Source organism: Chiloscyllium plagiosum, unplaced genomic scaffold (assembly GCF_037043375.1).
Source record: "Chiloscyllium plagiosum isolate Xiang-an unplaced genomic scaffold, Cpla_swu_hap1 HiC_scaffold_27, whole genome shotgun sequence".
NCBI classification, from domain to species: Eukaryota; Metazoa; Chordata; class Chondrichthyes; order Orectolobiformes; family Hemiscylliidae; genus Chiloscyllium; species Chiloscyllium plagiosum.
In genome coordinates, this window is record NW_028270165.1 from 45,838,017 (window position 1) to 45,852,203 (window position 14,187).

The 14,187-nt window shown below is 46.2% G+C and overlaps 1 non-coding gene across 1 annotated transcript; it reads left to right on the top strand.

Annotated features, from left to right (window-relative positions):
• The first annotated feature begins 8,591 nt into the window (after positions 1–8,591).
• trnaw-cca (transfer RNA tryptophan (anticodon CCA)) lies at positions 8,592–8,663 on the top strand. The gene has a single exon. It is a non-coding gene; the product is annotated as a tRNA-Trp (tRNA).
• Positions 8,664–14,187: the final 5,524 nt, after the last annotated feature.

Here is a 14,187-nt window from a genome sequence, read left to right on the forward strand (position 1 = left end):
GACTCCACTATGAACCAGCACTCCATGGCATGTTTATTCAAAAACACTCCCCATTAAATGTGTACATCCTGCCCTGATCTGCCTTTCCAAAATCCATATTTCAAAATGGTGTCGAGAAACGTATAAGCCGTGATTGAATGGTGGAGCAGATCTGATGGACTAAATGGCTTAATTTCTGCGCCTATGTCGTATGGTCTCTTGCTGTCCTGGACACAGTGAGAGAATTGGAAGCAGGAATAGGTCATTTGTCTTTCCAGCTTTCGCCAGTATTGAACAGTTCATAACTGGATATAAATATACCTGCATCTAGATGGATAGGCTAGGACTTTTTTCACTGGAGCATCAGAGGTTGAGAGGTGACCTTAGAGAGGATTATAAAATCATGAGAGGTATAGATGAGGTGAACGGCAGGTATTCTTTCCCTAGTGTGGGTGGTTCAAGATGGGGGAGCAAATGTTGAAGGTGAAGAAAGAAATATTTTAAAAAGACATGAGGGGCACCTTTTTTTTTAAGATAAAGAGTAGTTTGTGTGAGGAATCAATGTCCAGAGGAGTTGCTGGATGCAGGTACAGTTACAATGTTTAAAAGACATTTGGATAAGTACATGAATAGGAAAGGTTCGGAGGGATATAGGCCAATCATTGGCAGGTGGGACCAGTTTAGTTTCAGAACACGGCCAGCATGGACTAGTTCGACTGAATGGTCTGTTTCTGTGCTGTATGACTCTGTAACTGTTCTGTACTGGTTTTGAAACCATTTTCTTGCCTTCTCCCATAACTTCTTTGTTCTTCAAAGTCACATGAACTCAGCCTTGAATACATTCAATAACCGACCTAACTGCAGGAAGACATCCCCACTTCTGAACTCAATTGCTTTGTCATTGCTTGCTGCACTTTCTGACAACTGGCAGTGACTGGTGTAGAAGGACACTGAGGGCCCTTTGTCTATCCACACATCACTCCTGATGAAGGGCTCGTGCCCGAAACGTCGACTCTCCTCCTCCTCAGTTGCTGCCTGACCGATTGTGGTTTTCCAGCGCCACAATATTCAACTCTGAACTCCAGCATCTCACTTTCGCCACATCTCAACATATCACCATTTAAATAATGCACCTCCTTTCTGCTATTTTTTTACACTGCAAAGGTTAGAACTTCACATTGTGGTACTGCATTTGCCATGTGTTTGCAAGTTGACACACAGACCTGGATCAACTTTTCCAGAGTCTGGCCCCTCCCTCGGTTCACTCTTGAACCCCAGAATGAAAACGTGGTGAGAAAAACACTGTTGTACTCACAAATGTTAGACAGAGGAAGGAAGTTACAGTCTGGGGTGAAGTTTAACCTCATGCAGAGAGAAAAGAGCAGCAGCAGCTTCACAGCTCACGGTCCAACCTCCGCGTTTCCACAATGGCCGGCTCTGATTGGCAGGAGGACCAGACTCCTTCCGGTCCTCCAAGGTTCTCCACTGCTCCATGGAAAGCAGCTCGCGCGCCATTTCTGCGGATACCCAAGAGTATGCGCAGTGCTTTGCTGACACTGGCGGTCATGCGCAGTACTTGCTGACACCGCGGAGCATGCTCAGTGTGCAGGAATTTGTTACAAATTTAAAAGTTAAAAATCACAAAGCACCTGGTGATAGTCCAACAGACTTATTTGGAAGAACTAGCTTTCGGAGCCCTGCTCCTTCATCAGCTGATTGTAGAGTATAACATCGTAAGACACAGAATTTATGATCTTACGATCTTATATTCCACAACCACCTGATGAAGTAGCGGCGCTCCGAAAGCGAGTGCTTCCAAACAAGCCGATTGGACTGTAACCTGGTGTTGTGTGATTTTTAACTTCGTACACCTTAGTCCAACACGGGCACCTCCCGATCATGACAAATATTAAGCGTCCAAATGCGAATACGAGAGAAAAATGCCGAAGCTATTTTATTTTGCCGATTTTTTTCCCCCTGTGCCTCCACATTTTATTTCTTTTGCATTTTGTCAGGCTGCTCAACGTTTCTGTCTTTTCCCAGGGTAGAGGTATTCCAAAACTAGATGATAAAGGTTTAGGGTGTGGGGGAAAGATTTTAAAAGATCTAAAAGACTAGAAATAGAACATTCACCCCTTACTGGGCGAAAGTGAGGACTGCAGATGCTGGAGATTAGGGTCGAGAGTGTGGTGCTGGAAAAGCACAGCAGGTCAGGGAGCATCCGAGGAGCAGGAGACTCGACGTTTTGGGCAAAACCCTTCGTCAGGAAATAGCCATGGGGAACTGCAGGGCTGTAGCGTAAACGAGTGAGTCTAAGTGGAATGCTGTTGGGAAAGTCGGTGTGAATGGCCTGTAGGGATGATATGGTTCCACTGCCTTAGCCAGGCGTATTTTGAGAAATGTGGGAGGAGTGGTTTCCAGTTCGTTGGACATTGACACGAGTCCTGGAGAAGGTGGCATTTGTGCTGTCTCTCTCTTCATATTCTGGCCCCCTGTCCATTTTCTCCCCATCCATTGCCCCCTGCCCATTCTCTCCCCTCACACTGCACCCTCTATCCTCTCCCCCAACCCTCTGAACCCCAGTCTGTTCCCCTGTCCATTTCCCTCCCTTCTCCACCACCACCAGCGACCCCTTCACCCCCTCCATCCCCACAATCGTCCTTTCTCGTGCCTCATCCCTCTTTGATCGCTGTATGAAGTCTTTCTCAGGGAAGAGAGAGAATGGATGGTGATGACTTTACCTGGGAAACACGGCATGTGAGAAATAGCTGATTTTTAAAATTGAGAATAACTAATACCAAATATTCAGAAACTTCGTTACAGTCGGGAAGAATGTTATTTTTTTAAAAACAAAAGCTGCACAAATCTTTCTGAAACTTGCATTGATGTATGTGCAGTTAGGCCACAACAACGGACAGGCTGTAAGGAGTGAATGAGTGAATAAAAGACAAGTCCAACCTTGCCCTCGAGGAGAAAATGAAAAATGCAGATGCTGGAGATCAGAGTCGAGAGTGTGGTGTTGGAAAAGCACAGCAAGTCCGGCAGCATCCAAGGAGCAGGAGAATCGACGTTTCGTGCATCGACACTTGGCACTCGGCCATCGCTCCTTCAACCCCGCTGTGATGGCGCGTGAACTCGCTGGTGCCTCCGCAGGTGGGAGGAGCAGGTGAATCCCTTCCGGCACATACAGCAGGTGAATGGCCTCTCTCCAGGGTGGAGCCGCTGGTGGGTCAGCAGTGCAGCTGACTGAGTGAAACCCCGCCCGCACATGGGGCACGTGAATGGCTTCTCTCCCTTGTGGACTCACTCGTGCATCTGCAGATGGCTGATCCGACTGAAGCCCTTCCCACACACTGAGCAGGTGAATGGCCTCTCCCGGTGTGAATGCGTCTGTGGGTTTCCAGCAGGGATGGGGAAGGGAATCCTTTCCCAAAGACCCCACATTTCCAAGGCTTCTCCTTTGGAGGAGATTTCCTTGTGTTGCTCTGGGATTGAAATTACAAACAGAACGGGTACATAGCCTTTCCCACCTTGAGGGGTGAGACTTTGATTCCTCCAAGCTGAGTAAATGGTTTGAAGCACTTTTCACAGTCAGCGCACTGAATCTCCCTCACTCGATGTCTCAGTATTCTTCCTGCCACAGGACTGTCCAAAATCTCTCAAACAAACAAAAGCAAACATGCCTTCTTGATTGGAATGGCAGCTGATATTCAAGTCCCAATGAATCAAGTGGCTCTGTCAGAAGTTGATGTATCATTTGTTTTCAGATTTCTTTCTGCACGTCTTCCTGCAAAGAAAAATCACAAAATAAGTGATCACTGTCAGTACAGTTAATGAACATAACATTGGTGGCAATTCCTGTAGATTGCGAGATGACTGCTGATCACATATTATCCAGGCCACAGAAACCTGAAAACCCTCATGCAGCCAGATCGGCTTAGCTGTGCATAGAGGAGAACTTCATTTCAGTGACAATAATATGGAACAAACTGCCTACAAAGATGCTGGAAATGGAGCTGAATCAAGGATATGAAAATGAAATGTTAAGGTTGCTTGAGAAAAGAAAGGCAGTAAAATTGCTGAATGACTTCCTGCTGACCTATTAAATAAAAAAAATGACAAAAAAGGACGTAACTCCATTACTATATTAGAAGGTGAATAATAATTACAAAGAAACTTTTACAACAATCAACAATATCAGATATACACCATATGGAACAAAGAAAGTTTACAGCCCAGAAACAGGCCCTTCAAGCTTGAGCCGATCCAAATGTACTGTCTAAACCTGTCGGTCAATTCCTAAGCATCTGTATCCCTCTACTCCCCATCCACTCATGCATTTATCCAGACGCATCTTCAATGAATCTACCATGCCTGCCTCTACTACGTCTGCTGGCAACGCGTTCCAAACGCCCACCACCGTCTGTGTGAAGTCAAGCACGTATTCTCTTTGAATAAGTGCTGCCCTTGCCGCGTTCATTGTAACGGTATCTCGTTTAATGAAGCGGCTTTTTGAGAGTATTGACTGGCCATTTTTGCATAAATGGCAGTGTAAGAAACAAGGGCTCGCCTGGGATTTGAACCCGGGATCTCTCACATGCCCACGCGCCAGAAGACCCGAAGCGAGAATTATACCCCGAGACAAACGAGCCATAGGCCCGAAGCAGCCTACATTTTTTTGAGCAATGTGCCAATCCTTTAAATGCTGCTCAGTTCCTTGTGAATCTAACCTTTTAGTTGTGAACATGAGGAAAGGAGCAATCCTTTTCTAGAGTGCAACCTGTATACGTGCCAAACTGAGGGAATACACAAGGAAAATAGCTTTAAGAGAGATAGAAAGTATTTGAGCACCTTTGGAGTGTCTGCTCCCTCCCTGGATTCACTCCAGTTGCTACAAGTGAACAGTGTTTCACCCACCCCTACCTCCCCTTCCCCCTCGCTGCTGGAGGATGGTATATGGAAAGGGGGAGACAGAGGGAGGGAGTTTCACTCTGAAACTGACAGGGCTGCATCCGCATTGTGACGTCAACAATGGAGTGCGGGCCGGACAGCTGTCCTGCAGTTGAGGCACGTGTGGAAGGGGAGGGCACTTTGCAAATCCCACTCTCCTCCAAGTCAATGCAGTTTGAGTTCAAGCAAAGCAAGGGGTTTAATTATACTTTAGAAAACCTCCTTTGTGCCGTGGGAAAACTCCTGCCGCGGGAAATGCAGTGTCACAGATTCATAGTAACAGAAGCAGGAGTAGACCATTTGGTCAAGCCTGCTCCGTCATTCATTAAGATCACAGCTCCACCAACCTGCACTATCCCGACTACCCTTAATTCCCCTACCATGCAAACACCCATCCAATTGCGTCTTCAATAAACTTCATGAAGCTGTCTCAACTGCTCTCTTGGGCAGAGAATCCCATGGAGTCTCACAGAGTGACACAGATGTACAGCACGGAAACAGACCCTTCGGTCCAACTCATCCATGCAGCCAGGATATCCTAACCTAATCTAGTCCCATTTGCCAGCACTTGGCCCAAATCCCCAAAAAACCTTCCTACCCTCCAACCTCCAACCCTGGCAACATCCCTGTAAATCTTTTCTGCAGCCTTTCTAGTTTCACAACATCTTTCCGATAGGAAGCAGACCAAAATTACATGCAATATTCCAAACGTGGCCTGACCAATGTTCTGTACAGTGGCAACATGAGCTCCCAACATCCATCCTCGATGCTCTGACCAACAATGGAAAGCACACCAAACGCCTTCTTTACTATCCAATCTGCCTGCGTCTCTACTTTTAAGGAACTATCAACCTGAACTCCAAGGTCTCTTTGTTCAGCAACACCTCCAAGGAACTTACCATTAAGTGTAAAAGTCATGCTCTGATTTGATTTTCCAAAATGCAGCACCTCATATTTATCTACATTAACCTCCAACTGCCATTCCTCAGCCCATTGGCCCATCTGATCAATGTCCCGTTGTGATCTGAGGTAACCTTCTTTACTGTCCACTACACCTCCAATTTTGGTGTCATCTACAAACTTGCTAACTATACCTCCTCCGTTTACATACAAATCATTTATATAAATGACAAAAGGTAGCGGACCCAGCATCAATCCTTGTGATACACCATTGGTCACAGGCCTTCAGTCTGAAAAGCAACCCTCCGCCTTCTAGCCAGTTCTGTATCCAAATGGCTAGTTGTCCCTGCATGCCATGAGTTTAAACCTTGCTTACCAGTCTCCCATGAGGAACCTTGATGATCGCCTTCCTGAAGTCCATATAGATCACGTCCATCGCTCTGCCCTCATCAATCCACTTTGTTACTTCTTCAAAAAACCCAATCATGTTCATGAGACATGATTTCCCAAGCATAAAGCCATGCTGACTATCCTTAATCAATTCTTGCTTTTCCAAATACATGTAAATTCTGGCTCTTAGGATTCTCTCCAAAACCTTGCCCATCACGGATGTCAGGTTCACTGGTCTATAGTTCCCTGGCTTTTCCTTACCACCTTTCTTAAATAGTGGCACCACATTACCACCCTCTAGCCTTCCGGCACCTCACCTGTGACTATTGATGATACAAATATCTCAGTAAGAGGCCCAGCAATCACTTCCCCAGTTTCCCACAGAGTTCTAGGGTATGCCTGATCAGGTCCTTGGGATTTATCCACTTTTAAGCACATCAAGATATCCAGCAATTTCTCATCTGTAATATGGGCATTTTTTTCAACATGTCACCATCTACTTTCTCACATTCTATATCTTCCATGCCCTTCTCCACAGTAAACACTGATGCACAATATCCGTTCACTATCTCGCCCCCCCACCCCCCCCCCCCCCCCCCCCCCCCCCCATCTACTGCAGCTCCGCACAAAGGCCGCCTTGCTTATCTTTGAGGGGCCCTATGCTCTCCCTTGTTATCCTTTTGTCCTTAATGTATTTATAAAAACCCTTTGGGTTATCCATGACTCCATTTGCCAAAGCTATCTCATGTCCCCTTTTTTGCCCTCATGATTTCCCTCTTAAGTATGCTCATACTGCCTTTATACTCTAAGGATTCACTCGATCTCTCTGCCGATACCTGATATATACATCCTTCTTTATCTTAACCAAAATCTCATTTTCTCCAGTCATCCAGCATTCCCCAACCTACCAGCCTTTCCTTTCACCCGAACAGGAATATACTCTATGTCAGACAATCACCTGATGAAGGAGCGTCGGTCCGAAAGCTAGTGTGCTTCCAAGCAAACCTGTTGGACTATAACCTGGTGTGGTGTGATTTTTTAACATTGTACTCCCCAGTCCAACACCGGCATCTCCGAATCAGGAATATACTGTGTCTGGACTCTTGTTATTTCATATTTGAATGCTTCCCAATTTCCAGCAGTCCTTTAACCTGCGAACATCTGCCCCCAATCAGCTTTTGAAAGATCTTGCCTAATACCTGAGTCTTTCTCCAATTTAGAACTTCAACTTTTAGATCTGATATGTTATTTTCAATCACTGTTCTAAAGTTAATAGAATTATGGTTGCTGGCCCTTAGGTTTTGCACCCTCGCCAGTATGTACATCCACATTGTGAATTAGTAAATGTCCTTGTACACACTTAACAAATTCGTCTATTTGGCAGATAGGTAAATGGGCAGGAGTTATACCTTGGATCCACTCTTCCTTCATTCCCACCAAGCCTAACCCCATTCCCACCCTAATAGTCCAACGGCACTTTCCCCTGCAACTGCCGAATGTGTGACACCAGCCCATTTACCTGCTCCCTCCTCTCTATCCAAGGGACCAAACTTACCTTCCAGGTGAAGCAGCACTTGACCTGCACTTCCCACAACCCAGTCTACTGCAGTTGCTGCTCATAATGTGGTCTCATCTACATTGGGGAAAACGAAGCATAAAATGGGTGACTGCTGCACAGAACATCTACGTTCTACCTGCAAAACAGACCCTGAGCTTCCAGTTGCCTGCCAATTCCACACCTCACCCTGTTCCCTGGTCAACATCTCTGTCTCATGTTTGCTGTAGTGTTCCAGCGAAGCTCAGCACCAGCAGAACGAAGAGCACCGAATATTACACTTGGGGAGCATACATCCCTCTGGTCCCAATATCGAATTCAATAATTCTCGGGCCTGAAATCCATAGTATCCTCGTCCCTTCCACACACACCAAGCCTTGTTATCACATAGTCTGTCATTACACACTACCTATTCTTAGCCACGAACAGTCTCCATTCACCCTCCCACGCAGATCGTTATCAACTCCCTTTCCTGTCCACAGTTCTTCCCTCGCTTTGGGCTCTGTCCTGATCTATCATTTACTGCATCCGCCTTCCTCCCACAATGTCTTCTGCATATAAACCAACGTTTTCCCAATCACCATCAGTTCTGTGGAAGGGTCATCGGCAACTCCTGTTTTTTGTTTCAGATATGCAGCATCCGCAGTTCTTTCACCTTTTTATTGAGGTAGAGTTGGAAATTACTTCAAGAGACAGAAGGAGAGGGGGCAGAGACAGAACACACATGAACTGTTGATCTCCGTTGTTACTCATAACGTAAAATCATTGCAGTGCGATCACTTCCCTTAAGCATGAAGAGAGGTCGCGGGCAATCCGTGAGCTTGTGGCGCAACGGTAGCGCGTCTGACTCCAGATCAGAAGGTTGCGTGTTCGAATCACGTCAGGCTCACTGACGTCAACTTCTTACATTTCAAATCAAGAAAGGAGAACGTTCACTCTCGATATCTGTTGAGCCAAATCTTCTTTACGGAAATTTTCGCTAACACGTGAAACTTTGCTGTCTGTTTGATTTGTGAACATTGTGTCAGGGAGGTGGTGTGCCCATTGTCTGGGTAAATGCTCAGCTCCCACAGTTCATCACGGGATTAAAACACAGCCGTCTCCCTCTGGGCAGCCGCTTCGTTTAGTTGGTTACAGCGAGGTGTGAATTAACATAATCCGATATTTTTACAACATAATCCAGAGACTCCCAGCTTTATGTTTCAATCTATCAGGAGAGTGATAGCGAGTTCAGATAGAAATGTTTCCCACCAACAGCAAATCCTTTCCTCTCACTGGCCACAGTTAAAATTATCTTTATTCAACAGGAGAAGCGGAACTCAAGTCTGACGGCCTCTCTCCACATTAACGGTGAGCCTGAATTTTATAAATGGTGTCAGTAAAATCCAGTGGCGGACACGGATTTGGTTCAATCGATTTTTTTTGCCAAGCGTAATTCACCGAGAGGATGCTGCTGTGTGAAACAGCGTGGGGAATTACTGCAGGGCCTCCTGCGCATGGGACAAACCGCAACTGATGTGTTTCACCTTCACCAGTTTATTCCTATCTCGGAGAAGAGAGGTTTGATGATTCGGATCATAGCAGCCAGACAGAGGACAGGAGAAGAGCACTCAGCCCTTCACAAGCTTGTCACCACAGCTGGGTCATCGTGGCCCGTGTATCAGTATGGGATATTAATCTGCATCTACTGACTGGAAGCACAGCAAATTGGAGTGCTGGTGGGACTGTCACACAGGAGAAAACGGCTTCGACCTATCAACTGGAGTGGCTCCCAATGCGCAACTCCGCTCACCTCAACTGAATAACTGTAAACAAATTACTCCGTGATTCAAAGAAATACTCGGTTTTGAATCTGCATTGTGTCATGTACCTTCGAGAATGATGTCAAAACACCTTCATTGCTGTGATGGAGTATCCTGTTGGGCAGAATATATCCGTGGTCAAATTTCCTACGTTCTGTTGGTCCAACTCCGATTTCACTCAGAATCACGAAATGTGGGACAGCGCAGACTGAGGCTCCGCAGCCCACCTTAGCTCTGCTGGTTCTGCGCAATATGTAAATAAGTGTCTCATTCTGTCGCCTTCTCCCTGTTAAATCTGCACATTGTTATATTGAACATGCCCCACCGAATTCCCGTTTGTGTCCATTGAATCTACCTCTTTGTCACTGTCAGACAGCGACTTATTGACCCCACTCCCTGTGCGAAAACGTTCTTCCTAATGTCACTTTTACTTATTTTCCTGATGACTTTAAATCTCTGCCAAATCGTTCTCCATCTTTTCAGGCCTGGAAGCATTTTCACTGCATTATTTCCTCTGTCTAAAACCCTCATGACGTGGAAAACTTCAATCAGACCAGCTTTCAGCCCTCTGTTCTCCAAAGAGAGCTGCCCCAAATTTTCCAATCTCCCTTCATTGCTGACATTCCTCAGGACGGTACCATTCACGTTAACCTGTTCAGCGCTGCCTGCAATCACTTCACTTCCCCGCTTCCTGAAGTGTCACCTTCAGAATTGAGCGTAATACAGGTGGAGGATTCATTCAGACTCGGATTGCGCGGGCGAAAAATCTGCAATACTTGTTCTCACTTTGAACAAGTGTTTCCCTTCGCCGTGTTCACTGCAATGGCAGCTCTGCGCCGTCCCTAATTCAGGCAGTCCGATCTTATTTAACAAAGCGGCTTTTTGAGAAAATTCATCGGCCATTTTTGCATATGCTCGAAGACCCAAAGCTAGAATCATACCCCAGACTAACGAGCCACCAGCCATGGGTGCAGCCACCTCCGGAAGCAGGTGAGACCTGCTCAGTACGAAATACATTGTACATTACTCCCAGAAGTGCAAGTAGGGAAGTGATTCAAGAACATCTGCTTCTCAATCAGTCTCCCTGCTCCCAAGACGCTACTGTTTGTCCCGTCCCCAGGGACCGGGTTGTATCCACTGGTGGATAATTGAACCATTTCGTTTCTACTTGCAAACTGTGCTGGTGGAAGGCAGAGCCCATTCACTCTTCTGCTCTCTCGCACTATTACGTGAGGCAGGATAAGTCAGTTACAGTCATGCGTAGGAAATGGGCAACTTTGAACTTGTTCCAAAAGTCTTGTTAACGGAGAGATAGAAAGATGCTGTGCTGCCGGGACAGAGAGAAATGGACACTGGAGACTCTTCCCTCAGGTAAATTGATATGAGTGCATTTTTGTGCAGCCTCCTTGGTGTTCAGAATATGTCTTGACACAGCAATCCTGCAGAAAGTCTTTTATTACACAGCTGTTGGTTTCTTTACTGCAGGAAATGGACTAAAACAGCAAGTCATGTGTTTCAACTTCACCGGTTCATTGCCACCCGAGAGAAGAGGTTTCAAACGAGATCAGTACACACCGACAGAGAACAGGACAAGACAACTCAGAGCTCCACAAGGGTGCCAGCGCAACTGTGCAAATTTGACTTGTGTATCGATGCGATATGTTGAGATCAGATACCCGAAGTTTTGGGAAGCAAATGACATGGCAATGAACAGAACAGAGCGCCGTTATCGACATTGAGACACTCAGGAAGTCGTTTGAAAAGCAAGATGCTGAACGAAGTACCATCGCAAAGGAAAGTCGCTCAAGGAGACACTGAACAATAACAGAGGAGGGTTTCGATTCATCAATCTCTGGGTTAGGGGGCCAGCACGCTCCCGCTGCGCCACGCGGCTCCAACGAACTGCGGTGCTTCCCACGGGTCCCTTCAGCCTTTCGTCTGGCGCGTGGCATGCACGTTCGAGACTGATGTCAAAGATCTCCACTGCTGTCGTCTTATAGGCTGTTGCACAGCCGTATGGAAGCTGTGTAAATATAAACTCTTTCTAACTTCCCACATTCTGTTGGTCGAACTGTGATTTCACTCTGAATCATGTGCCATAGCGCAGACAGACGCCATGCGGCCCAGCTTCGCTCTGCTGGGTCGACACAGTAAGTAAACAGGGGTCACTATTCGTATCATTCTCTTGCCTTCTCCATGTAATTCTGCACATTGTTACTTTAAACATGACCACCGAAATCCCGTTTGCGTCTAATGAATCTGCCTCTTTGTCAGTGTCAGTTAGGGATTTACTGACCCCAACCACTCACTGTACGAAAGCGTGCTTCCTAATGTCACTTTTCCTCATGACTTTAAAACTCTGCCGAATCGTTGCCGATCCTTTCAGGCGTGGGAGCATTTTGACTACATTACTTTCTCTGTCTAGACTTCACATGACTTGGAAAGCTTCAATCGGGCCAGATTTCAAACTTCTGTTCTCCGAAGAGAGCTGTCCTAAATTTCCAATCGACCCTCATCGCTGACATCCCTCAAACACCGCACCACTCACGTCAACCTATTCAACGCTATCTCCAATCATTTCACTTCGCTGCTTTCTGTCCCATTGGTACTCCAGGGAGCCCAACCTCGTTTAACGAAGGTGCTTTTTGAGAAAATTAAATAGGTACTTTTACACAAGTCATGAAACGCGGGCTCGTCCGGGATTTGAACCCGGGATTTCTCGCAAATCTGCGTCGACGAAGACCCAAAGCGAGAATCATACCCCTAGACCAACGAGCCACACCGCAGGCACGCCTGCGCCCCCGCTCTACCTCTTGAACCAGCTGAAACTTGCTCAGAGTGAAGTATAGTTGACATTGAACAGGCTGGGCTGTTTTCTCTGGAACGTCGGAGGCTGAAGGGTGACTTTATGGAGGTTTACAAAATTATGAGGGGCATGGATAGGATAAATAGGCAAAGTCTTTTCCCTGGGGTCGGAGAGTCAAGAACTAGAGGGCATAGATTTAGGGTGAGAGGGGAAAGATATAAAAGAGACCTAAGGGGCAACTTTTTCACGCAGAGGGTGGTGCGTGTATGGAATGAGCTGCCAGAGAAAGTGGCGGAGGCTGGTACAATTGCAACATTTAAGAGGGGTTTGGATGGATATATGAATAGGAAGGGTTTGGAGTGATATGGGCCGGGTGCTGGCAGGTGGGACTAGATTGGGGTGGGATATCTGGTCGGCATGGACGGGTTGGACCGAAGGGTCTGTTTCCATGCTGTACATCTCTATGACTCTATGAAGAGCTGCTTCTCATTCTGTCTCTCAGCTGCCGATTGCCCGTCCCGAGGAACTGGGCCCTCTCTAATGGCAGAAAATTAAACCGTTTTCTTTCTAAACTTTTCTCTGACACCGGAGTGACCAGTGACAAGCATTGCCCTCCTCAACATAGAGTACAGAGAACAGGAGGAGACCCCGCAGACCTCCACGAGTGTGTCATCTCAACTGTGCACATTGGGCCAGTGTATCAATGTGAAATATTTACGTCGAGGTTTTTTGGGAAGCAGATGAGAAGGCGAGGTGCACAACAGTGCGCCGTGATACGGGAAAGCTGCTAAAGACGACGTTGAATGAATAGGAGAGAATGGTTTCTCTTTTGGGTTATGGTCCCAACACGCACGCGTTGTGCCATTCTCCCGCATTGCTGGGCAGTTTTTCCAGAGAAGTATTCAGCTTTTCATCTGGCGTGTGGTAGGCACGTTTGAGAATGACGTCAAACGATCTTCACTGCTGTCGTGGCATATGCTGTTGTACAGACATATCGTCGATGTGCAAAAATAAACTGTGTCTAAATTCCCACATTCTGTTTTTCGAACTGTGATTTCGCTCAGAATCACTAATTATCAAAACTCGCAATATTCAAACTTTAACAAAGTGCTCATAGAAATGATTAGTGAACACCTGGAAGAAATTCTTCCAAACTTACCTGGGGAATTTCGCTTTGAGGGGTCTTGAACTTTAAGTGGAAGGAAGGGAAGTTTGCCTCGAGGCTGTTTCATGTGGAGATGTGTTCTCCATGTAAACTGGTCGTAGTTGACCATCCCAGTGCTTCCCGATGCAGGGCTGCCTGACCCCCAGGGAGGTTTACTTGTAGCAACTGGAGTGAATCCAGAGAGGGAGCAGTTTCTGCAAAGGTGCTCAAATACTTTCTATCTCTCTTTTAGGTATTTTCCTTGTGTATACCCTCAGTTTGGCACGTATGCAGTTTGCACCCTGGAGAATGATTGCTTTTTTGCTCATGTTCACAATTAAAAGTGTCGTTTCTCATGGAACTGAGCCGCATTGAAAGGATTGGCATATTGATATATATATATATATATGTACACGTATTTAGGTTTAGATTAGATTAGATTAGATTAGAATGAAGTTTTCCTCTAAACACACCTAAGCCTATCTGGCTGCATGAGGGATTTCAGGTTTCTGTGTGCTGGGTATTATGTGAGGCATCTGGCAAACTACAGAAACTGCCACCTATGTTATGTTCATTAACTGTACTGACAGTGATCACTTATTTTGTGATTTTTTTTTTGCAGGAAGACGTGCCGAAAGAAATCTGAAAAGAAATGATACAT